Raw genomic sequence first — 23,804 nt, 5'->3', positions numbered from 1 at the left:
AAGTAGAAATATTTGAATTTCCTGCACGGTTTATTTATTAGGAGTTTATATGTTGTAAGACGCCATATTCAGCGTGCTGATGAGTTTTATCGTTACACCCCCTGCAGTATTCCCTCTGTTTACCTCAACAAGCATCATGCAACATTGAGTATCATGGTTCAGAGCAGAGCGTTTGATGTTTCTGCCAACTTGCCATGCACTTTGGATTCACTCCTGTCCAACCCTGCCCTGCAACAGCGCTGCATGCTCTCTGGTGTTTGGTAGCCAAGCCTGACTAAGAGATACTGTTGATGGCTTGTGTTACGCTGTGTGTGTGGGGGTGTGTGTGGGCGTGTGGGTGTGTGTTTGAGACATCGGTACTGGAATCTTCCTTTGAGGGCACAAATGAAAGCATCTTATGTGCAACATTGCAAGAGTTTGCACACAATCATTTTGATGCAATGCAATGACCTCTAAAAAGAATAAACAGGATAAATACACTACCAGTCAAAAGTTTGGACACACCTTCTCCTTTAATGTTTTTTTTTTGTTTTCATCACTGTTTACATAGTAGAGTCTCCCTGAAGGCATCAAAACTATGAATGAACACATATGGAATTATGTAGAAAACTAAAAAGTGTGAAATAAGTCAAAATATGTTTTATATTTTTGATTGTTCAAAATAGCCACTCTTGATCACTCCTTTGCACACTCTTGGCATTCTATCAATGAGTTAGGTGGCGGAGTTATGTGACGATTGGCATTGGTCTGTCCATCTGTTTGTCTGTCTGTCCATTCGCAACATTACTCAAAAACAACGGATTTGGATGAAATTTTCAGGGTCAAAAATGACACAAGGCCTAAGAAAAAAAAAAAAAAAAAAAAAGATTTTGTCAGTGATGCAGCTTATAGTCTGGATCCACAGATTTGTCAAGGATTTCCATATCATTGTGAGATAGCGGCATGGCATCACTGTAACTATGACAACAAGTGAACGCTACTCAGCTGCCTGCTGACAATCACATCATTGCGATCCTACCACAAATCGACTGCTGCAGACTTATCGGGACTTATCCGTCCGAAATAATACAACCACTGAGTAGCATTGGTGGAGTACTGCACTCTCTGAGTGCTTTTCTTGTTTATTTTGAGCCAGTCCACGAACTACAAATTTTTTTAAGATTTCATTCAGCGGAAATAATACAGCGACTGAGCAGCCTTGGCAGAGTACTGTGCTCCCTGAGTGCTTTTCTTGTTCCATATGTGTTCATTCATAATTTTGATGTCTTCAGTGAGAATCCATCCATTATCTATACACCACTTAATCCTCATTAGGTAGATGGAGTCTATCCCAGCTGACTTAGAGTGAAGGCAGGGGACACCCTGGACAGGTCACCAGTCTATCACAGGGCTACATATAGAGACAAACAATCACACTCACATTCACACCTACAGACAGTTTAGAGTTACCAATTAACCTCAGCATGTTTTGGATTGTGAGAGGAAGCCAGAGAACCCAGAGAAAACCAATGCATGCACAGGGAGAACATGGAGAAAAATCCCAGGAAGGCTGGGATATGAACCAGGGATCTTCTAGCTGCAAGGCGAAAGTGCAAACCACCACACCTCTGTGCAGTCCCCTTCAGTGAGAGTCTACAGTGTAAATCCTCTTGAAAATAAAGAAAAACCATCAAATGAGAAGCTGTGTCCAAACCTTTGACTGGTAGTGTATATAAAAGAGAAAACTGTTCTTTAGGTAGGACCAATGCAGAGCAAGATCCTTCGTCTCCTCAAGTAAAACTAAGCCCAATGTTGTAAAGCCTTTCACAGTTTGACAGGCCAGCCTTTTAATCATCGTGTCCCTCTCCAGCCAGTGGAGTAATATATTTAGAGTCTAGAAAACACTGCCAAGAGTCATTCATCAAAGTTTTCCCAAATTTGACAATGATATCTGAGACATGTTTGAGTTATATATTTTGATCTTCAGGAATCAAATTGGTGTATTTAAAAAAAAAAAAAAGTTTAGATAAAAGTGGAAGATGTATGGTCTCTGCAAGTGTCAGACCAGCGGTATGACCAGAAATACCTCATGAGAGATGAATGGACAAACACACAAACAAGACATGCTCAACAGATCATCCCACCAGACAACCAACTTAAATCTGTCTGGACAGTACAGACAGATTTTGTGCACTTCAGGAAAGGCTGGGCTCATAAGTCAAGGACTATTTCACAAAAAAAATATAATTACAGCCCTGTGGTTGTCTGCCTCCACTAGCCAGTCAAGTTGTAGTTTACATCCATGTCTGTCCACGCTCAAATAATACATACAGTCTAGACTCTGAAGTGTGTAAGTTTAGAGAAAAACAAAAAAAGAGTCTCATGTCTTGTTTGTGTTTCAATAATTGGCCAATAACACTAATTCTGATAGAACACAGAGTTCCAGGTTTGGCAGTAGACAATGTTCTGAATATAGATGTTACAGCAAAGAAGTTGCAAATTACAAAATGTGGAAGCTTCACACACGTATTCAACCCAGTAGCAGAGAAGATCCAAAGAATATACAATTACTGCACTTTGTCATGGCATTGATGAATTATCTGACATTTGCAGAAAATAGTCTTATTTAGCATATCAATTCTTGAGTTGTGCTCATGGTGAACGTTGACCTCCAAAATATTTGCAGTTCATTGTGGGTTCAAGAAATCCCTACAAGTCATTCCTAAAATACCATGTTCAAAAGAATGGGACAAATAGATGAATGGATGAACAATAACAAAACAGAAAACCTCCAGCTCTGGCGGCAACATGATACATTTTTCCTCATGCCACCTTTCGCTATGCTGAGGTAAGATGAATGTATCCTTCATCAACAAAGCATGATAGGGGTTTTGATTTTCTTATAACTTGCTACTAAATCAAACAAGCATATTCTCAAAGTGTTCAAATGTCGCTGCTCAGACTCTAACCTGGATTTGATCTGGTCCAGCAAATATCTCTGCAGAGATTAAAGCCTCCAAAACTCATCTCTGCGTATCGAAATTACACAGGTTGTTTCCATGAAAATGATCCCTTCCGGCCTTGAAATGGCTGAGATGAACTCTACACCGCTGCCTCCTTTAGAATGTGCCATCTATGAGGCCTTATTTTCCACCCACCTGACCCCTCTTGCTGCAGCTCAGCACACCAGCTCACCTAAGACTCTGCTCAAAAACTATTACTAGATATTGTCTATTCTGATGTGACTAAGCAGACTAGTTGTCTTCATATTGGTCTGTGATCTAAATCTGACCCTTCTCCAAAACACAATATATATCCAAAGATTAGAGAGAATTTTCAGAACCGATGCTTGCATGTACTGCTGCTCTGTCGGTGTCACTTCTCCTGATATCAATAAACCTTACTCGCAGCCTGTTTCTGTGTCTGCCTCCTCATCCTCTCTCGACATCGCTGGAATTCCACCACACTCTACGCTACACAATGGCAAGGTGTAATGTGAGATATTAATAGTGGAACATGATATATCTAGTAGCATATAAAAAACACCATATGGATATGTTTACAAGGTAAAAAAAACAACTATATTCAGATTTTTACATACGAGACAATTCAGTTAGAGTTATACATGTTCTCTTTCACCTCTAACTATTTCGAGTTAACATGCTTTATATCCATCAGAGTAGTTCCATATATTCACAGCGACGGCCATCAGAGCTAATAGAAACAACAAGGCTTTAATAGAGAACAAGACTCTGGTCTGCCCTCTGACAGAGACATTCCTAATTGACTGTAGTTGGGTTCCCGTCTGACCACCGCCACCCTTCATTTAACAGCAGAACAAACATACAGGCTCTCAGTTTAAAAGACAGCCCTGTGTGTAACTGAGCCTGCCGTGGTCGGACGAGAAATTTCACAGCTTTAAAAACATCTTTGAAACAGGCAGTGTAGAGTTCTCTCCCGCACCTCCCCACTTACCCCCATCCTGTACTATTTGGGATTTTCCATACGCTGATGTGTGTGTGTGTGTGTGTGTGTGTGCGCGTGGACAGTATTTGTGTGCTTGCATGTGTGTGGAGCTGCCCTGTCGCTATTCCAGCGGCCTTGGGGACGACCGAGGGTGCCCGCGGCTGCAGCTGTGTGGCGATCCGGTTACCATCACATGGTGCTGCTTGGCTGCCGAAGGACTACCTCTGCAATATTAGAAACCAAAGCAGACCACAAGACCGCACTTTCTCTCACCTCTCTCTCGCTAGCTGTCTTTGCCTCCAAAGAACATTACAGCGCTGAAGAAATATTGAAACAACAGCCTGCACCGAGCTGGAAATCCAGTCTGACCGTAATGTCAAATTGAAGTCAAAATGACGTCGTTTTTAGCATTTATCAGCACCTTGCTAATGTCAAAGCAAACAATTGCAGCATAATACGTGGATTGATTTCGATGTGGGTGAATGATGGTGCCACCTCCTCCGGGTTGCCCTCTGTTTACCCCTTTATTCTCATTAACATGCTTTCGCAATGCTTCCCTCTAATCAGCACTCATCCTTCCCTTGCCCTCAGTGCAGGGAATGAGGTAGTTTTGCAGATGTAGACACAAAGAAGAAGCTAGGAGGGGATGAGCGCAGTCATTTCTTTCATCAGATATGATTATTTAGCATATAAATACTTTGTAATGCAGGTTATAAATGTCAGCAGTTTCCTCTGAGACGTTAGAAGGCCTCTAGCTGTGATCAGCTCCACACAGCTTTAGTAGAACCTTCACAGCTCTGTTTCCTGGCCTCAGAGAGTTCTCACCTTTATAAGCTAAAACCAGCCCACGCTGGGCAAGTTCAGGAACTTTATAGACCAAGGGTGGCAGCAATAACATCAATGCAAAAACAGCCCAACCATTAAAGCAGTATTTATCCAGCTTGGGTCAGATTTTATTCTATAGAAAATTCTGCAAACCCAAACTTAAACAATCCCACAGACCACATTCTGACTCCCGGTAATCCAATCCACCCCAATGTTATTCATGTCCTGATCCGCACACTCCCTCGTATGCTAACATATTGGCACCCTTTTACAGGTGATTGATTATCTCTGAGGTCTTTAAGGAGAGGACAGTGGAGTTTAATAACATATAAAACTGTGTTTTGATGTTCGATTCACAGACCTTTAAGAATAACAGCTGGCACAAGGCGGCGCACTGGGAGGGAGAGTTCAAGGAAAAGTGTCGGGTTAAGATGCCGTGATAGCAGGAACCCTGTAGCTTGCTGTAACTCATAAGTGTGATACAACCTGCCAAGATCAGCAACATGTTTGAAAGCGTTTTACTTTCCCTTTTAGTCAACTGAGCGTATGCTCAGAGCAAAACCCATCGACCAAGCAAGTGCCAAAACTAAAAGATGAAAAACACAGAAGGAAAAGAGGATGACATACAATTTAGTCTAATAGCTTTTACAATATAAATAGAGTCTGTAAAAAGACGTTATTATCCATCTCAAGTTTCAGGGGAACACGTGTTAAAGCCATTTATGGGGAACAAAGCATCTATTTCAGGTCGGTGTTTTGACTGGTGGTGGAATCACTGCATCTGTCTTCCTGCTCAGCTCTCTCACTATTCGTTATGAAGTGTTTTCTGTTTTGAAATGAAACACTTCTCGTAATTCAGACACGCGTCCTGCTTTTGACAGGCGACCTTGACAGATCCCAATACTATCTCCCTTTGCTCCCTCTGAGCCAAATACGGCACATTTCACAAATTCTCGGAGAGATTTCTCAGGGGAAAACCTTCCTATCATACATTTCCTTTTGCTGTAATGCAACATCATTAAGGGATAGATTGCAGTGTAGATACTACACTATGTTCTGAACATTTTCTGACACCTCACTTGTTTCCCATGTGTTTTAGTGCTAAATTGCCAACATAAATACAATCACTATAGGTATGTTGGAAATTTACACTTTCATGCTGCACTAGACCAGCTTTATTCAATTTATATAACATTATTGCTCCTGAATTCTTTACCAGGGATATAAACTGAGTAAGCACTAAAGGTGAGCTTACTGTGAACTCACTATATATATGGCATATGGTGATGGCTGCTGATAGAAGAGCAGGCAGAGATTTTTCCTTATAGTCTTGACCGCACGGCTGCACTCAACTATATTTTATGGCTATCCAATTTGTATCTCGCTCTGTCTGGTCCAGTGGAGTGCCCACTTTTAATGCACATGATGCTATGAATAAAGAATCTAAGTTTAATGATGCTTCATGAACAGTTCTTCTAAATAGGGTTGAGTTTAAGAAGAAGCAATTCAAAGAAGTAAACAGGTGGAATAGAAGATGCAGAGTGAACAAAGAACCCCCATAAATCTTAACATCTTGGCTGAACATTTAATTAAAAACTCAAAGAAGAGCAAAAATAGGATGTTCCACACTGATAAACAAACAAAAAATAAAGAATCAGGAAGAGGTATAACAAGTAACAGCCCTGTCTCCAAAAAAAAAAAAATTTTCTGCACAACTCGTTCTCTATTATGTTTTGGGATTTTTTTTCTCCTGTAGTATGAAACCTTTCCACTTCCAATGAGTCACAATATCCACATTAGGAGCTTGGATGACTTTCATCCAGGAGACTGGGGTTTGTGTGACCACTATTCTTAGTCTTTAAGTGTCGTTTTTCCACTTTGTCTTTGCTGAGGTTTAGGAAAATATCATGCTTTAGGTTAAAATTCGACCCTTTCACAACATATCTGAAGCTTCTTTCCCATTATTTGTGTTACCAGAATAACAAGTCCCACCCCATCAGATATATGATTGTGTCTGAAAAGAAATGACAACTGAGCAAGCAGTATGTTGATTACAAATGTATTGGGACATCATTTCTGGGATAAAGGATTCCGAGTAATAAATGATTCATTAGTTACAGCTCATTCAGAATGCAGCAGCTTAATGCGCCAACCAAGAATGAAAAGAGAGACCGTTAGAGGTGACCCCAGAAACTATCAGCATTAGAAGATCCCTGCAACAATTCACAATTCATTTGTCCATGTGACAACATGTATTTGTGGTTAACCGATGAGAGAGATGCAGCCTCATGTGTAACCAATGTGTGACAGGTGTAGCGTTGTGGAAAGTGAACAACAATTGTGTGTAAAAAGCAACATTACCAGGATGTAGCTGCAGCTAGGGTGAAGTGCATGATGACAGAAGTGGTTGAGTTATGTTAGACAGCCATCAAAGGTCTAGACAGGCCTTTTGGTGTTAAGGAAATTTTGAAAAGGCCAGTTTATTCAATATTACAACAATGTCACATGGTATGGGGATGAGCCGTGACATGCAATGCTGTGTATTTTTTGGAATGTTTCATTCACTTATGTTTATTAATTTAAATGTTGCTTAAAGTGAAATTTTTAAAAAATGTCAAGGAAAAAGCTTAATTTAAGCAGAAACACAGTCATGGAAAAAATATTAGACCACCCTTGTTTCCTTCAATTCCTTGTTCATTTCAATGTCTGGTACCACTAAATGCATATTACTTGAATAATACAATGAACACGACAAAAAAAAAAATGCAGCTGATTCCATAATACTTTATGTCCTATTTGACATGTAATTGTATTCCCAGTGTATATAAGAGGCCATTTCATGTCATAAGCAGCAGAGGCCTACAGTGGTTTCCTGCTTACATTCAAGCTGTAGCACAACTCAGAAGTTGTCAGCTCTCACATAATGCCTAAAACAAAAGAATTATGTGAAGCCACAAAAGCAGCCATATTGGCACTGCTGGAAATTGGCATGAGTGACAGACAGGTAGTGGAAAAACTGAAGATCTCCAAGATCATTACACCAAGAAAAAACAAGTCGAACATGGTTCTACCAAATTGCTAGCTGGTCGCGACAGGAAACGTCTTTCTACCCCACAAGATAACCATGCACTCATCCATTCCTGTGTCAGGAATCGTCATCAGACCTCCAGGGACCATAAAAATGAGTGGGCACTGTCTAGAAATGTGACTTGTTCAGCAAGGACAGTTGTAAACAGACTTGTTGAAGCTGGTCTGAAGTCACACAGGGCACGGAAGAAGCCCTTTATCAATGAAAGGCAGAGGAAAGCCCAGTTACTCTTTGCTGGGGATCACAAGGATTGGACGGGTGATGATTGGGCTAAAGTTCTCTTCAGTGATGAACCCAATTTTCAGTTGATGCCCACTCCAGCCAACTTACTGGTCAGGAGGAAGCCTGGAGAAGCTACAAACCAGACTGTCTTACCCCTACAGTAAAACATGGGGGTGGATCAGTTACGCTCTGGGGTTGTTTCAGTATGGGTGGAACAGGGCAAATTCAGTTGTGTGAAGGGCAAATGAACCAGGTCATGTACAGGAAGACTCTTGAAAATAGTCTTCTTCCATCAGCTGGAAAACTCTTTCCTGCCTCCCATGACTGGATTTTGCAACAAGACAATGCCCTTTGCCACACAGCAAGGTCAGTTAAAGCCTGGATGGAGAACCAGAACATTGGAACCATGCCTTGGCCTGCTCAATCACCAGATCTAAATCCAATTGAAAACCTGTGGAAAATCATCAATCACAAAATGGAGAACCACAAGCCCAAAAACCAAGCAAATTTGTTTGAATTTGTGCAACAGGAATGGGCTGCTGTGACAGCAGAACAATGTCAGAAGCTGGTGGAGAGCATGTCAAGATGCATGGCTGCAGTCATCAAAAATAATGGTTATGCAATTAAGTACTAACTCCTGTGTGGATCATGTGACTAAAACAGACAGAAAAGAAAACATGGAATCCTAAAAGCTTTTTTTGGCAGTACAATGCCATAGCTATTGATGTAAGAACTTAAGTGAATTTGGTTATTATCAAGAAAACCATGGAAAATGTCTGATATGAGCTCTTAAATTAAACTCTTAAGAGCTATTTTTGTTGTTATCATTATATTTATCCAAACAAGTGTACTTTTAGTGGTGCCAGGCATTAAAATGAACAAGAAACTGAAGAAAACAAAGGGTGGTCTAATAATTTTTTTTCCATGACTGTATATGTGTGCTGCTTGGCTTATTATTATTCTTATTGTTATATTGTTACTGTGTAGTATTAGACACAAAAGCAGACACTGATGCAGGAGTTAGGTGAAAAGGTTTATGAGGGGAATAGGTGAGGTGGCTGTCAGAGAGGAGAGTTTAACTTCAGGAAGGCAAAGATGATGTGGGCTGGAGCACAGTGAGGCTGTCTCTCAAGTCGTAATCCTTCCCCAAACATGTAACACAGGGAAAATGCAAACATAAGTGGACTGATGCTGTTTAGAACAAACCAAATTTTAAGAGAGATGCACGAAAGAATCAGCTGATTTACCAGCAGGTAGAGAAAGCTGACAATTTGGCCAAGGGGAAATGAAAAACTGGTGCTTTATATTGAGGAGTGTGAGTGTGGAACTGTATTTAGACTGAAAGTGTGAATATTTTGACCTGTGCATCTTTAGTGTAACAATACTTTTCTTTTCAATCTGTCTCTTGTAAATCATTCAACTTTTTGGTAGTTCCTCTTTAAATGATCAATTATGAAACAACATTGTGTTGTCTTAAGGTTAAGAAAGATCACTCGGTGCTTGCTCCTGAGGTCTAAAAGCTTTTGGATTTTAAGGTCCCAGTCTGCCAAAGGTTGTGCAGAACTGTTCGATGAAATTCCTTCCTGACAGATTTCTTACTCTCTTTCCAACAAAATCTTAAATCACAGCAGCAAATCAGCACTGCTGTGAAACAAAATGAGGGATATTCACCATGATGGATGGGTGTTTTTTTGGATGCTGCAGCTCCGCTTGTCCAAAACCTCGATGCTCGAAGAAAATGCAGCTGTTTCTCAATCCACTTGAGTGAAATTGCTTCCTGTTTGAGAGAAACAAGATTTTCGAGACGTCGGGGTTGGGGGCGAAGGGGAGCAGCATGCGTAGAGGAGAAATTGTGGATTTCCACAATCACAGTTCAAGTGAAGTGTATTTGAGCATGGATGTATGAGACACCCACAAACACACACACACAGAAAACTATTCACTTAGACAATAATAGGAATGGTGCAGCTTTTTTTTTTCCAGGAAGTCAGCTCCATGTCAATATTACTCTTTCCCCCTCGATGACCACACATGAGTCTACACTATGTCTCTATTTCCTTGTACACACAGCCAGCTCCCAAATCCAACACTCACACAAATGTGGACTCTGTCTTTTTTCATGCTGCCATTAAGCAGAGAGCCTAAATATTCTGAGTGCAACACACACCTGACTGCTACCTTCTCCATCCATTCTGCACTCTGGCCACTGATGGATTTTTTCCCCAAAATATTTTCTCTGTAACACAAGCCAGTCTGTCTTGTGTTTTCACTTCAAACAAAGCTATTAATCACCTTAATCGCCCTCAATTAACCCCCTATACCAGATGCACGCTCTGCACGTCATACCAGTAACCGCTCACTCAGTCGTTCATGCAGTCACCTCTGCCAAACAGGTGATGAATCACTACCACGAGGCGATCTCCGCCACAGGCTAATTCACATAACATCACCGCTTTAGATGACAAAGCATTAGCTGGAGAAAAACAGTGGAAACAGCCACAGGGAGGTCAAAATGCACCAGCAATACAAAAAGTGCAGAAGCATCTGAGCGTGCACAAGTCCTTTGTCTCGGACTGAGGAGTTTAGTATCTGCTCGCTGTAATTCCTGGAGCAAAAAACACAAAATACTCAAGAGTAAAGCACCAAAAATTGAAGAACAATTTCACTTTACAAAATCTTTAAGGTAGTTTAGCTCCCATCTGTACTTTCCCACAAGGACTTTTTCTTTTTCAGCAAAGAAGCAGAAAAACAATAAAAAGGGAACAAAACAAAAGAACAAAATAGAAAAGGTGATATACAAAGTGTCCATTTGTTAAGAAACTCCATTATATATTTTGCCTTCTGAGACCTTTGGATACTAATTTTACCGTATGACAGAATCTATACACCGGAGATAATCAAATATCTCAGTCAACTTGGAGCAACCATTGGTATTGGTATTGTTGCTCCAAGCTATAAGGCAAGTCAAACACTATATCAATAGATATACTTTGGTTTCAAATTTTACCGATAATGTTCGCAATTATCTGATGTGCACAGATATTTTGTCTTTGAAAGTTAAAACTGTTCAAATAGCCCAGGAGAAGACATGCTGCCATGTAGGCAAGATATTAAGGGTTTATTTATGATTTCAGTACTGAAAACACTGCATGTGTGTGATGATAATTTATCAAAGTCCAGCAACTTATGGGATACTAAAATGTATTTCCATCAGGCTATGTGTTGCTGTAGTTAGGTAGCGTAAAGATGAGAAATCACGTTCAAGAGACTGGTGGAAATATCCTACTGTGAAACGAAGAAAAAATTTTTAGAAAAAGACCTGGTATGACAGGAAACTATTTTGACTTTAGTAAATGGATCAGGGTTTTGCAGTAAGATAACATCCAGCTGTGAAGGAGCTCAGGATTCAGCTGTGTAAGTAATGATTTAACTGCTGTTAAGCTGTGACTCTGTGTGTGACAGCGCACTTGTTTGACGCAGAGAAAAGTACACAGTGTCATTTACCATTAGGTCCTGATTGATCCTGTCTCTGTGTGGGAATAATTTATAATTACAGTAATTAATGCAGTTACCGCTGTGGTGTCACACATGCCAACGTGCACAACTCTCTCTCTCTTTGCAGATGCTCACAGGTTGATAGATACACAGACACATTAAAACACTATTTTAATTTGAAATAAAATAAAAAACAGATTTAAGATAACATTAGCGAGAACTCTCACAGTGCAAATTAAAGTTGAGCGTGAAAAGTCTGTCCCTGCGTGAGTGGAGACTTTGTACAGCATCACTGCAGTGGGCAGGAATGACTTTCTGCAGTAGTTCTTACTACAGTGGAGTTGAAGGAGCCTCCAACCGTAAAATCTCTGATAAGTAGCTCCTCCAGAGCATGTGAAGTGTTGTCCATTATGCTGAGTAGTTTGTGCCACATCCTTCTTTCAGCGACCAACTCCACAGGCTCCAGAGCAGTCTCTGGCCTCCTTTATCAGTTTATTCAGTTTCTTGGTGTCACTGGCTCTGACACTGCTGTCCCAAAAGACAGCTGTATAGAATCTAGCAACAACAAGCTGCAACATCTTTCTCCACACATTAAAGGACCCTAGCAACCTCAGAAACAGAGTCTGCTCAGTCCCTTCCTGTAGACTGCCTCAGTGTTCCACTTCCAGTCCAGGAATATTCGGATCTAAATATGAATCCTGCTGCTGTTTGATGCTGCAGGTATTTTAAAAAAACTTAGAGGAAAGACTCCTATAAACAGATGGAAGCAACAGACTCAATTTTAGCTCATGTAAGCACTTTGTTGAAATTTGGATAGATACTATAATCTGACCGGACTCTGACATCATGACGTATTTTTACAGGCATTTCAGTTTGTAATAGATGTGAAATTGTAGGAAGAAGTGAATGGGACTTGAGCTCAGGAAACATAAAAGGGTTTTAAGTAATTTTGGAGAGGTCTATATAAATGTCTTCATCAGCTAAAGGCATGGAAGCCATCTTATGTAATGAATATTACTTCTTACATTTGCTCTCAGACACATTCACCAAAACTTGGACACTGGAATTTAGTGAATGAAGTTGATCTATCAAATCTCAGGACAGTTGACTTTTGTCTCTACGGCACGTTGTTGCTTTGTACAACATCTCCATATATGTGATGAAAAAGGGGAAAAGATGTTTTGTGTTATTGTTCTTAATCTCTACATAAGTTATGACACGCTCCAGAAGCCAACATCATCTTGTAGTACTGCTCAAACAAGCAGTAGCTGTAGTATTATTTACAAAAGAAGTGAGTAGAATCCAAATCACTGTTTTGCTTTAATCAACATTTATGGATCCTGAAATACGACATCAGCTCAAAGACCAGCTTGGCCCATACAGGAGCTCAGGATAACCAGCTTTTTTTAGAGATTAGCAATGTTACCCATGGGGTCAGCTTTTATCCCTGTCCTGCCGATCGCTCATTGGGTTACTCGCGCTGGGTCCGCTGCCAAATGTTTGATATTCAAGATGGAGGTATGTCCCTTTGAACACAGCTTGTGGCACTCTTCCGTTATAGCCTTGCATGAGTCGGATCACAGCAGATGATGCCAACCATGCTTGTTGACAGCAAGCAGGACATGTGCAGATTTTATCAGACACTTTTGTAGCAGTCACTGGGTTATATCTCCATCCAAGGGTGTTGTCTTTCTTTAAGAAACACGAAGGGGAATTAAAGATGGATAGATGAGCGGTTGGGTTTTATTCTGCTGCTCAATTCCAAAATCAGCTGAGGACAAAGAATACCATTAACTGGCATTCAAAGAAAGTGCATCATGCTTTGAAATTGTAACTGTCCATTTAAAATGATAAACTGAAGCAACTTCAGGGATTCTGGTAACATTCAGACATAGATGCCATAAACTGTCGTATAAAGTTTGCAAATGCTTATTTTTGCAATATTTTGAGAGCATTTTTCAAATATCAGTTAGTTTTGACCATAATTTTCTTAATTTTTTATTTCTGTCAGTGATATTAATCATTATTGTAACAAACACTGTAAATAAACAATTTCTTAATTTTGAACATTCTTTATTTAATAATCTTGTATTTTACAGATTTGCATTTTAAATGAAAGATAAAATCTAACAAATTAAGGCAAAAGACATTAACCCACACCTTAAAAAATGGCCAAAACTGTAAATAACATCTAAATCAAAAATCTGTTGTTGATTTGTTTTTTTTTTTAAATTGTTTGAGTATAACATTACATGTGTTTTTAAATTGCCTTTAAACTCCCCAAAACAATGTAATTTCACAGATACTGGCTGTTATTTGAAAGAACAATTAAGTATATTGAGGATTCAAAAATGGTAATAATAAGTTAGTGTTATTTTACAGATTCTGTTTTGTTAAATTGCAGTTAATAACTAGCAAAATCACAGAAAAACTATTAATTTACTGTATAAACAATAAACAGAACGAAACTATAAATAATGACCACTTCAAAAATCTGTTATTTCACAATAAATTTTTTTACACTATGTGACCATAAATTACACAGATTTACTGTATTAAAATTCATAAATTCATAAAATATATCATTATATATTATATATTTTACTGTTTTTTCCTGTTATTTTCGGAGTTTTTACAGTTTACAATGATACAGCATTCCCCTATTTTTACCATTTTTTTTAGCACCTTGCTGTCAGATTTAAGGATTTATTTTTTTTTAAAATGTAAATCTATTTTTGAATTATTTTTAATGATGTCCTATCATGAAAAAATCGGTTAGAAATGTGATGCACTTTCTTCGAATTCCCAGCTAACTGAATGATGGGGAGGATTACAAGAATCCTAATAGAAACTATCAAAGAACATGATAGTGAATGGAACATGATTAAACTATTCTGATGTAGTGATGTCTGTAGCTACCAGGAGCTGCTTCCTGACCACTGACCAAACATTTTAGACCACATCTGACAGCTATACAGCCCAACCAAGCTCAACCTGCCTGAGGAACTGGAATCAAACAGTTTAGTGCCTGGCCAAAGTGAATATTAAACGTCTTTAATAATAGAACATAAAATCTCAAGTACTCTGTTAATAAGTTGAGCATAAACCTGTAAAAATTTCGTGAATAATTCCACACCTGCTCTCTCATAATAAAAATGTTTCAAGATTAGAAGAAGCTTTGAATCCACTCCCACTTATCCCCGATGGGATTTGGACCATCTGTCATCATGAAAACAAAAACTAAAAAAATAAAAAAGATATCTGCAACTAAAAAGAACCTGGAAAAACTATTTATGACAACTTTAAAAAAAAAAAAAGAATTTGATTACCATCCCAGTCTCCACAGGAATTCCTTTCATGCTGGTTGATTGTGTAACACACTATTCAGTGTCGATGCAGTGAACCTCTTCTGTATCAAGCCCCTCTTGGTCATGACGACAATAATTCCCCAGTTTTAATTGAGTGGTTTTACTTCCCTTACCTCAATTATATATGCAAAGATAAAACAGGAATACTTAATGAAAAACTGTCACTGGAAGACATAATCTCAGTGGCACAATTCAGGGTTATGCAGATTCATTTTTCATCAGTATTTTTGCTGGAGAGTGAAATGCAAATCCTGTGACATTTCAATCCAAACCAAACTAATTTGTTGTCAAAATGCTTCAAGGTGCCTGCGTCAACAGAGTTATTTAAATAATTATTCTATTTAAAGATGATTGTATGAGCCTGGTTTTCAGTATACTGACTCTGACAGACAGGACCTCTGAAAATATGTTTATATTTAGTGAGTCCTGCAGTGCTCTGACAGCATGTAATATAATGCAATGTATAGTACAATGGTTATATATGAAAGATGTGAGAAGATGTGAAAGAAGTCAGTCAAGACCAGACTCAGATCTGTCCTGGATTCCTGATTTGTAGTGGTTCTGCTTGTCCATCTAAGACAGGGGTGTCAAACTCATTTTAGTTCAGGGGCCACATTCAGCCCAATCTGATCTCAAGTGCGCCGGAGCAGTAAAACCTATAAATAACCCTTTGTTGTAGTGCAAAAAAGTGCATTCTGAAAATGTTCACATTCAATGAACTATCTTTTTTACAAAACATTATGAACAACCTGAAATTTCCTAAGGTAAATATATATATATTTTTTTAAAAAAAGTCCAGTTTCAACAACATTATGCGTCAGTTGATGATTTACACGTGCATTACAACTTACAGATCATGGTGTGTCTACAAAAGCACAAAACATTTAGTCACAGGTATCTGGAACTGAACAAAATAGTCCATCCATTATCTATACACCGCTTAATCCTCACTAGGGTCATGGGGGGGCTGGAGTCTATCCCAGCTGACTCGGGCGAAGGCAGGGGACACCCTAGACAGGTCGCCAGTCTGTCGCAGGGCTACATACAAAGACAAACAATCACTCTCACATTCACACCTACGGGCAATTTAGAGTAATCAATTAACCTCAGCATATTTTTGGACTGTGGGAGGAAGCCAGAGTTGAACAAAATAGTATTTTATTTAATGATCAAAAGAACTTGTCATGGTCTAGAAATTGTTTAAAACTTGCAGTTAATGTCTCCTCTGTAATATTTACACTTTGCAAAGTCATCCAGTGGGCCGGAGTGGACCCTCTGGCCGGTATGTTTGACACCCCTGATCTAAGAAATGCTTCATAAATCTAGATCTAAAAGAAAAGCAACACTATAGTGGATGCTTGCGAAAGCCCGTAATAGTGATGCAGCAGACTTTTTAAAAAAAAAAAAAAAAAACAGCTGTGGAGGTGCATTCCAAAATGTACAAATGTTCTAGTTTTTGCTTGTCCAAAATGGACTCAGTGTATGTCCAATTGAAACTGATGTAAATTCAAGGTGGCCTAAATTGGCTTGAAATTGCAGTGCACTATTTTCAAACAATCCATCAAACTGATGTGTGCTCCAGAAAAAGCCCCCAAAGTCTAACAGAAAAGCTTCAGTCATCACAGATTAGGAGCATATTCACAGACAGTGGCTACACTGTTACAGGCAAAGGGGAAAGAAACAAAAAAGGATGGAGACACATCAGACTGAGAGACGGAGCAGTGGAAGGATTTAGTCGCGTGTCTCTCCTCGCTACGTAACCGGTTATTACAGCGGGGCAGTGAAGGCTCGGAGGCCCCCTGACTATCATTTATCAATCATCAGAGGAGGAGGGAAAGCCCTTCCTTCCCTCTGTGAGTTTCCACTTGGAGTAGTTATGTTCCCAGCACTAAATCACTGCCCTATAGCGAGCCGCTGACACCTGACTGAGAGTGAATGGCGAATGAATGAACGGCGGGAATTAGGCTGCCGTTAACTCACTGAGCTGAATTACTGACAGACAAATGAGAAAACACAGTAGTGACGGTGCTGACAAATGGAGCTACTTTCCTCTCTGAAAATTAGAGAGTATTATAGTTTGTGGATGGATGAGTGGTAAAAATAGGACTGACATTACTAAGCCCTGTTTAACTTTCAGAGGGTTCAGGAGTCCGGCATCGTGATCGGAGATCAGATTGCATGAAAGTGAATGCCAAGCAAATGTTGTCGCACTTTATCTGCTTTAGAAGTGGTTGTTTTCCTTGCAAGACGGATCGTTTTTCTTTGGACCAACAGGATGTGAAAATGATGTAAACATTTTTACTTTGAGCCATCAAATTTATTACCAAAGAACAGACCAACATTCTGTCTTTAGGTTTCCAGTATCAGTCTGGGCTCCTAGAAGAAGCCGTGAGACACTTAAAGTGAGGCAGCAAACATCACCTCGGTGTGAGTAGAGGCCAGTGTGGGACAAAGATAGAGACACAGGAGGCTGCAGACTGACAGAAGGAGACACCGCAGACAGATAGATAGAATGAAGAGAATGGAGACAGCATGGCTGCTGATTGTCAGACTGCGTGTCAGACTCGACATCTGCACCTCTTAACCTCCTCCTTCCCTGTCATCGCACAATCTGCCCATCACTCCCCAATCTCACACACATCACTGCTTTTTGCTACATACTGCGATTGTGATTTTTCCATAAAGAAAATCGTATGTTCAGTTTGAGAAATATATTTTCTCAGTAAGAAGTGATAACCTCCATAATTGTTTCACCTCTGAGATGAAAGTGTGTTGTCCCTAACTGAGGTTAGCTTGTTAGAAATAACTGGGAACTGATTTAGGGTGACTTACTGTGTCAAAAATATGAAGCCAAAAAGACATGTTTCTGAATGAAAACTCTTTTGATTTTGGTCTGATGCTATCAGATAATCTCAAATCTCTCCTATCCAAAGCAGTGCCTGTTGTTTGTTGCCTGCTACATGATGCTATCCAGCTTCTGTGTTCCAACCTATGCCATATGTTGGTGAGGAACAGACTATTTAAATGGTCAAAATACACCAAAACAATGTTAATTCGTGTATATTACAGCCTGAGAGCAGTGTTTACTACCGAGGAAGCATCTGAGACATGGAATAGGGGAATGTTTTTGAGTCTAATGAGGAAAGACATTTGTCAGAGAAAAACCACACAGACCACTAGCTATTACTCAGCAGTGATGCATGAATGTGAGGTTGTTTGTCGCATGTCTTGCGCGAATGTCCTGCAAAGCCAGTGTACCGTGAGTATATTCAAAAACACAGAAATTCATGGACAGAGACGAATTTACCTCAGTAACTTTTACAGAGTGAAGTGAGTGTTCCACACACACACACACACACACACACACACACACTGTCTGTCCAGCTGTGTCAACAGGTGCACATTTATTTAGTTGTGCTTTGGTATTTGACTTCGAGGCGGCAGTTACACAGGGACTGTGTGTAAATTTGTGCGTAAATGTGTGTTTTGGAGACGATGGGTATAATGACTGTAATTAATGACCCTGCTCCGCTGGCTATGCGTCATGTTTTGTCACCACCTACTGCCATTTAGTCCAAATACAAGCCATATAACTAATCACTTCATCGGCCAGCAAACTCATCAGTATGAGGAGTGTGTGAGAAAATTACAACAATGTTTGTGTCTGAGTTCAGCGTCTCAGTAAGTGTAAACTGTGTTTATGTATTTGTGCAGTGGTGGAAGAAGTGTTCAGAAGATTTACTTGAGTAAAAGTAATACAGTCCTACATGAAACACTTTGAAGGAAAAGTATGTAGGTATTAGCAGTAAAATGCAGTTACAATATTGAGGTAAAACTGCCGATTTGGTCCCTCTGACTGACATACTATTACTCCGCCAAGGAACGCAGTAGAGTTATGTGACGATCAATGTCTGTCTGTTTGTCCGTGCACAACATTACTCAAAAACAGATTTGGATGAAATTTTCAGGGAAGGTCAGAAATGACACAAGAACCACCTCATTAGATTTTGGCAGTGATGCGGCTGATAGTCTGCATCCATGGATTTGTTCAAGATTTCTGTATCATTGCGAGATAACAGCACGGAGTCACTGTAACTATGACGACAAGTGAACACTACATCAGCTGCCTGCTGATGATCACATGATTGTGATCCTACCACAAATCGACCATTGTGGATTTATCAGGACTTATCCATTGGAAATCATACAAGGATTGAGCAGCTTTGGTGGAGCACTGCGCTCTCTGAGTACTTATCTTGTTACATCTGCACTCATTAGATTGTTAAGGGTGAAGCATCAGTGTGTCAGCAGCATGTGACTGTTGAAGTAAACTGGTGCTTCTCTGATTTTCACATGTCCTAAATGCAGAAACAGAAAATATTAAACTTGGTCATTTATTTATTGCGTAAAATGATCCAGTTTTACATATCTGTCCAGTCTCTTTGGACAGATATGTAACATTGGATCATTTTGTTCGAGCCATGAGCCACTTTCACAAACATGTGTTGTGAAGATCAGACTTTGTCAGACCAATGTTCTTCAAAGAAACACCTTCACCTTCAAATTATCTTTAAATCCTAAAGGTTTATAGATTTTTTTCCAGACACAGATGTGTAGCATTAGATCACTTTACTTAAAAAAAATTAACTACCAAATATAACATTTTTGTCTTTTTTTTTTTTTTTGTCTTTATGTAGTTTTTGGACATGTGTGAAAATCTGATTATGTTTTAGATCAGATTTATGCAGAAATAAGGAAACCTCTTAACTTTGCAGCACAACTGTACTTTATATACAGTTTTATATACAGAGACATCAGAGAATGAATGAAAAAAAATAAAGAAGAAAGAATAGTCCAGATCCACAAATTTGTTTTCAGTTTTTGAGTTTTTCTCTCATCTGTGATTTTTGTTGAGATGTTGGATCATTTGAACATTTATTAAAATGAAAACACGTGAAAAGATAAATATCAAAAAACTGAGCCTGGCTACACACTGCTTTATATAAGAGTTCAGAAGTCGAAAAGGTTGAAAACCATTTCTTTAAAATTAACTTTACTATGTGCTGTATTATACATGAGAACGCTTGTTAAATCATCCATTGTGCGAAATCTTAATTTTAAAAGCAACTAAAGCAATTTCATAAATACAGTGGAGTAGAAAATACAATGTTTTATCCTGAAAACAACCTCAAAGCTGTGCTTAAGTATGGCACTTAAAGTAAGTAGAGTAGCAAGTAAGAGTAAAAGTATTTAGTTACTTCCCACCACTCTGTGTGTGAGGGAGAAAGATGAAGAGAAAAAAAGAACGAGAAGAAGACGTAGATCTGGCACTGAGCTCTTGACATCTGTCATTTTGGAGCGTCACAGCAGCCAGAAGGGAATCATGATAATCCATGTGGGATAATTTAGGACATTGAAAAGGGAAGAAAAACAGAATGGAGACAACGGCCACGATGAACATGACGAAGGCGTTTTTTTTGTTGAAGTGTGCCAATGAGCCGTGCTAATAAACAGGTTTTATTTTTCTAATTGGCAGTGCCTGAGAGGTCTTTGGGATTCAATAATGAACATTTATTTTTTGCTGTTCTTCAGGGAGAAATTTGCTTTGGACACTTTACTGCTGCCTGAAATCAATGCAGCCACAAAATAGTACAACACAATGTAAATAATACAATGTAATACGAGCCACATCAGCTGGGACACACATTTTGAAATACGGGTTGTGGCTTTTTGTGGGTAAATTATTTCCCACTGATTTATGTTCCTGTGTGAGATTGCCTTTCACAAGCTGAGTTTTTCAGTCCAAGACAAACGGGAGTTTTGCTCTCGTGTTTTGGTTCGAGGTGTGAAACTCCACCACAACTTTTTACTACTCCATATATTGCCATATATTTGAACTGATTAAGTTGTCTTGCTTGCCGAAAATTTTATTTGTAGTCAAGGTTCACATTGTAACCACATTTTATTCGGGGCCAAATGATGGGTTTGTGATTCTGGTTTTGCAGCCACAAAGAAAATAGATTGATATTAGTTTGAATATGAATGTGGGTCTGGTTGTTTATGTGCACATGGATCCTATATATTTAGCAGTAGCAGTCTTGATAGACTCCAGGGTTTACACCTCTATAAGCACACACAGATCAGAAGGGGCTGTGATGAATGTGACTCTGCTCTCTGGAGAGATTCACACTCAGATATGTTCTCTGAGGACACAGCAAGCTGTCACATAACTGGCTTCAAGCTGTTAGTTGGTAGATAAGAAATTTAAATAAATTATTTGCTGTAATGGAGCTTTGTGAGCTCACAGGCATGGAGTCAGGGTGTCACTAGGCCCTTTTATGTCCCATCGTTTTCTACTCAAGTCCAGCCCACCCACTTAGTGTGCTTTATAACCGAGGCTTTCATTCATACGTCCTGCCTGATCCACGCTGTTACACCAGCCTCTACAGATCTTACTGCTGTGCATCTTCTCATCAGAGATCCCTCGTACAAGTTATAAAACCTAATGTTAGGTGATTTGTTCTTACCTTCTGATCGCGATCATGTCCATGCGGGCCGATCCGTCTTTAAAGTAGACCTCAGTGCTGTCAAAGCGGGCCAACCTTGCAGTTTTTTTATATACGATTTGTCCTAAATCTCGAGCGCCAACCAAAATCCCTTCATCCACCTCACACAGTTTTAAAATCCACTAAGAGCTTGCAGCCAGTCAAATCCAATCTTCAAGCGGCATAAATCATCAAGAACTTTTGATTTGTTTCGGTTACGTCCGTTCATGTCTTCAGATCACATCAGAAAACGTATGGCGTTTAGGCTCTGCAAATTTCGTCCGTCCACCAACTCCAGCTCCTCCGGGAATATAAAGATCTGATCTTCTAAATCCTCCTCCAGCTCTGGAAGGCCTCACATCCGGCATCGGCCTGTCGTGTACCCTCTAGGCCTCCATCAGTGTCTCCTCTAAACACCATAAACTCCAGTTCAAGAACCTAAATCAAATTTCCTCAGCTGCTGTTACCTGTTGTACAACTTCCGGGTTCAAGTCCTCAGTCTCCGCCCACTAGAGTGACGTCACAGCCGAGCTCCTGCAGCTCCTTCTACTGGTGTCTGTAGCCACATCCTGGCAATATCAATTCTGTCAAGTTAAAGTCTGTTTATTTCATCTGAATCAGGCTGTGGAGGAAAAGTCTTGGTTGTTGTGTTGAAATATCTGTCATTCTCAAGATCACGGTTCAAGACTGTCACAAGATATTACAATGACTGCATTTAAGGTAGCTTCAAAGCTTATAACTGAAATTAGTCTGGCATAGTAAAGTTGATCATTGGCTTATCAGCTCTTCTTGACCAGAGGCTTAATGCACCAGCATTCCCACCCAGGGTTCTAGACTGGGACCAAAACTTTTGAGAGCCTGGTGTGTAAAATCAAGCTGTTTAGCTGCTGTGTTCCAAAGATGAAGGCCAGGGGTGGAGAAAGACAGGTTTTTGGTCATCTTGGACAATTCTGACATCAGAATGCACTATATGACTCTTTTCAAAGTAACTTCGGTCACACACCTCTCACAGCACACCACAAATACTAAGCAGCAACTAGCCTTCACGGTGAGGCATTCAGTGAAGATCTATAAATTTGGTGTCTGTTGATAAGCAGATGATCAGCAAATGAGGTGTTCCGCCTCTAAGACGGTGGGAGTGCTCCCAGTGGAAAAAGTTTGTCTGGGGCTCTGTTATATTCCATCTTTTCTTCAGCTATGCATCTGCAGATCATGCCTTGTGCTAAATAGAATAGTTGGGACAGATTGTGGAGTGGTGCAATGGCTAGCACTGTCACCTCACAGCTCAAACTTTCCTCAGGCCTTTGTGTGTGGAGTTTAAGGTCTATCTGTGTGGAGTTTGCATGTTCTCTCTGTGCCTGTGTGGGTTTTACAGAGTGCTTTGGCTTCCTGTTACAGTCCAAAAACATACTGAGGTTAATTGATGATTCTAAATTGTCTGTAGGTGTGAATGTAAGTGTGCTTGGTTGTCTGTCTGTGTGTGGCCCTGTGACTGACTGGTTACGTGTCAAGGGTGTACTTTGCCTTTAACCAGGGTCGGCTTAGATAGGCTCCAGCGCTTTGTGCTCTGTAGGGTTATGCCCTCCGTAACCCTACAGAGGATAAAGCGATGTATAGAAAATGGATGGATGGTACAGATGCTCATTTAAGGAAAGTGGACTTCATAGATGCTTCTGTGAAGGCTTCCACACGTTCCCAGTGTTCTTGGGAAAGGATATTGTTACCTCCTCTTCAGTGACCAAAGAAGTTCATGATAAACATCTAACTATTACACTTTATTGGTGCAAAGTCAGTCTCACTTAAAGTCCCAGTGTTTAATCTAGATACTCTCTTAGAACAGTCCGTCTTGTGGCTTAGGGTGTTTCTTAGTCGTGGGATGTTCATTTCACACTCTGAGAAATTCCATTCCTTGCATGACCTCACTATATCTGTTTTCTCTTCAGATAAGCATGAGCAGTCCATTGACCTTACGCTCTCAAAGCTGATTAGTATTCTTATAGAGGTGCTCTGATCTTCATTGCTAGCGCTCATATGCTTTTTGTTCCCTCTCTTCTATGATTCAGTGCTTGGACTGGTTAATGGAAGCGGAGATGAGCCCCTGTTCAACAAGGACTCTGGAAAAGCCTTGTCCAGGCCTTGGTTAGTTGCTTCCACATCCCATGCCAACACTGTGGTCTCTCACCTAAGCTACACAACCTATTCCTTCCACTCATCATTTACAGTGTATAACCATTTTCAATGCCCGAATGCCATCAAATATGGCTCAAAGGCCATTAATAGATCATATTATTCAATTCAATTCAATTTTATTTACAT

General features: G+C 39.8%; 1 long non-coding RNA gene across 1 annotated transcript in view; it reads right to left on the bottom strand.

The window, feature by feature from the left end:
• Positions 1-22,019, bottom strand: part of LOC118471328 (uncharacterized) — a 103,648-nt gene extending 81,629 nt beyond the window's left edge. The window contains exon 1 of the long non-coding RNA XR_008599574.1: positions 21,471-22,019. This is a non-coding gene — a long non-coding RNA (uncharacterized LOC118471328). The remainder of the gene's footprint in view (positions 1-21,470) is intronic.
• Between the last annotated feature and the right edge of the window lie 1,785 nt (positions 22,020-23,804).

Source organism: Amphiprion ocellaris, chromosome 2 (assembly GCF_022539595.1).
Source record: "Amphiprion ocellaris isolate individual 3 ecotype Okinawa chromosome 2, ASM2253959v1, whole genome shotgun sequence".
In the NCBI taxonomy this organism is placed as follows: Eukaryota; Metazoa; Chordata; class Actinopteri; family Pomacentridae; genus Amphiprion; species Amphiprion ocellaris.
This window is presented reverse-complemented; position numbering and strand designations above follow the sequence as displayed.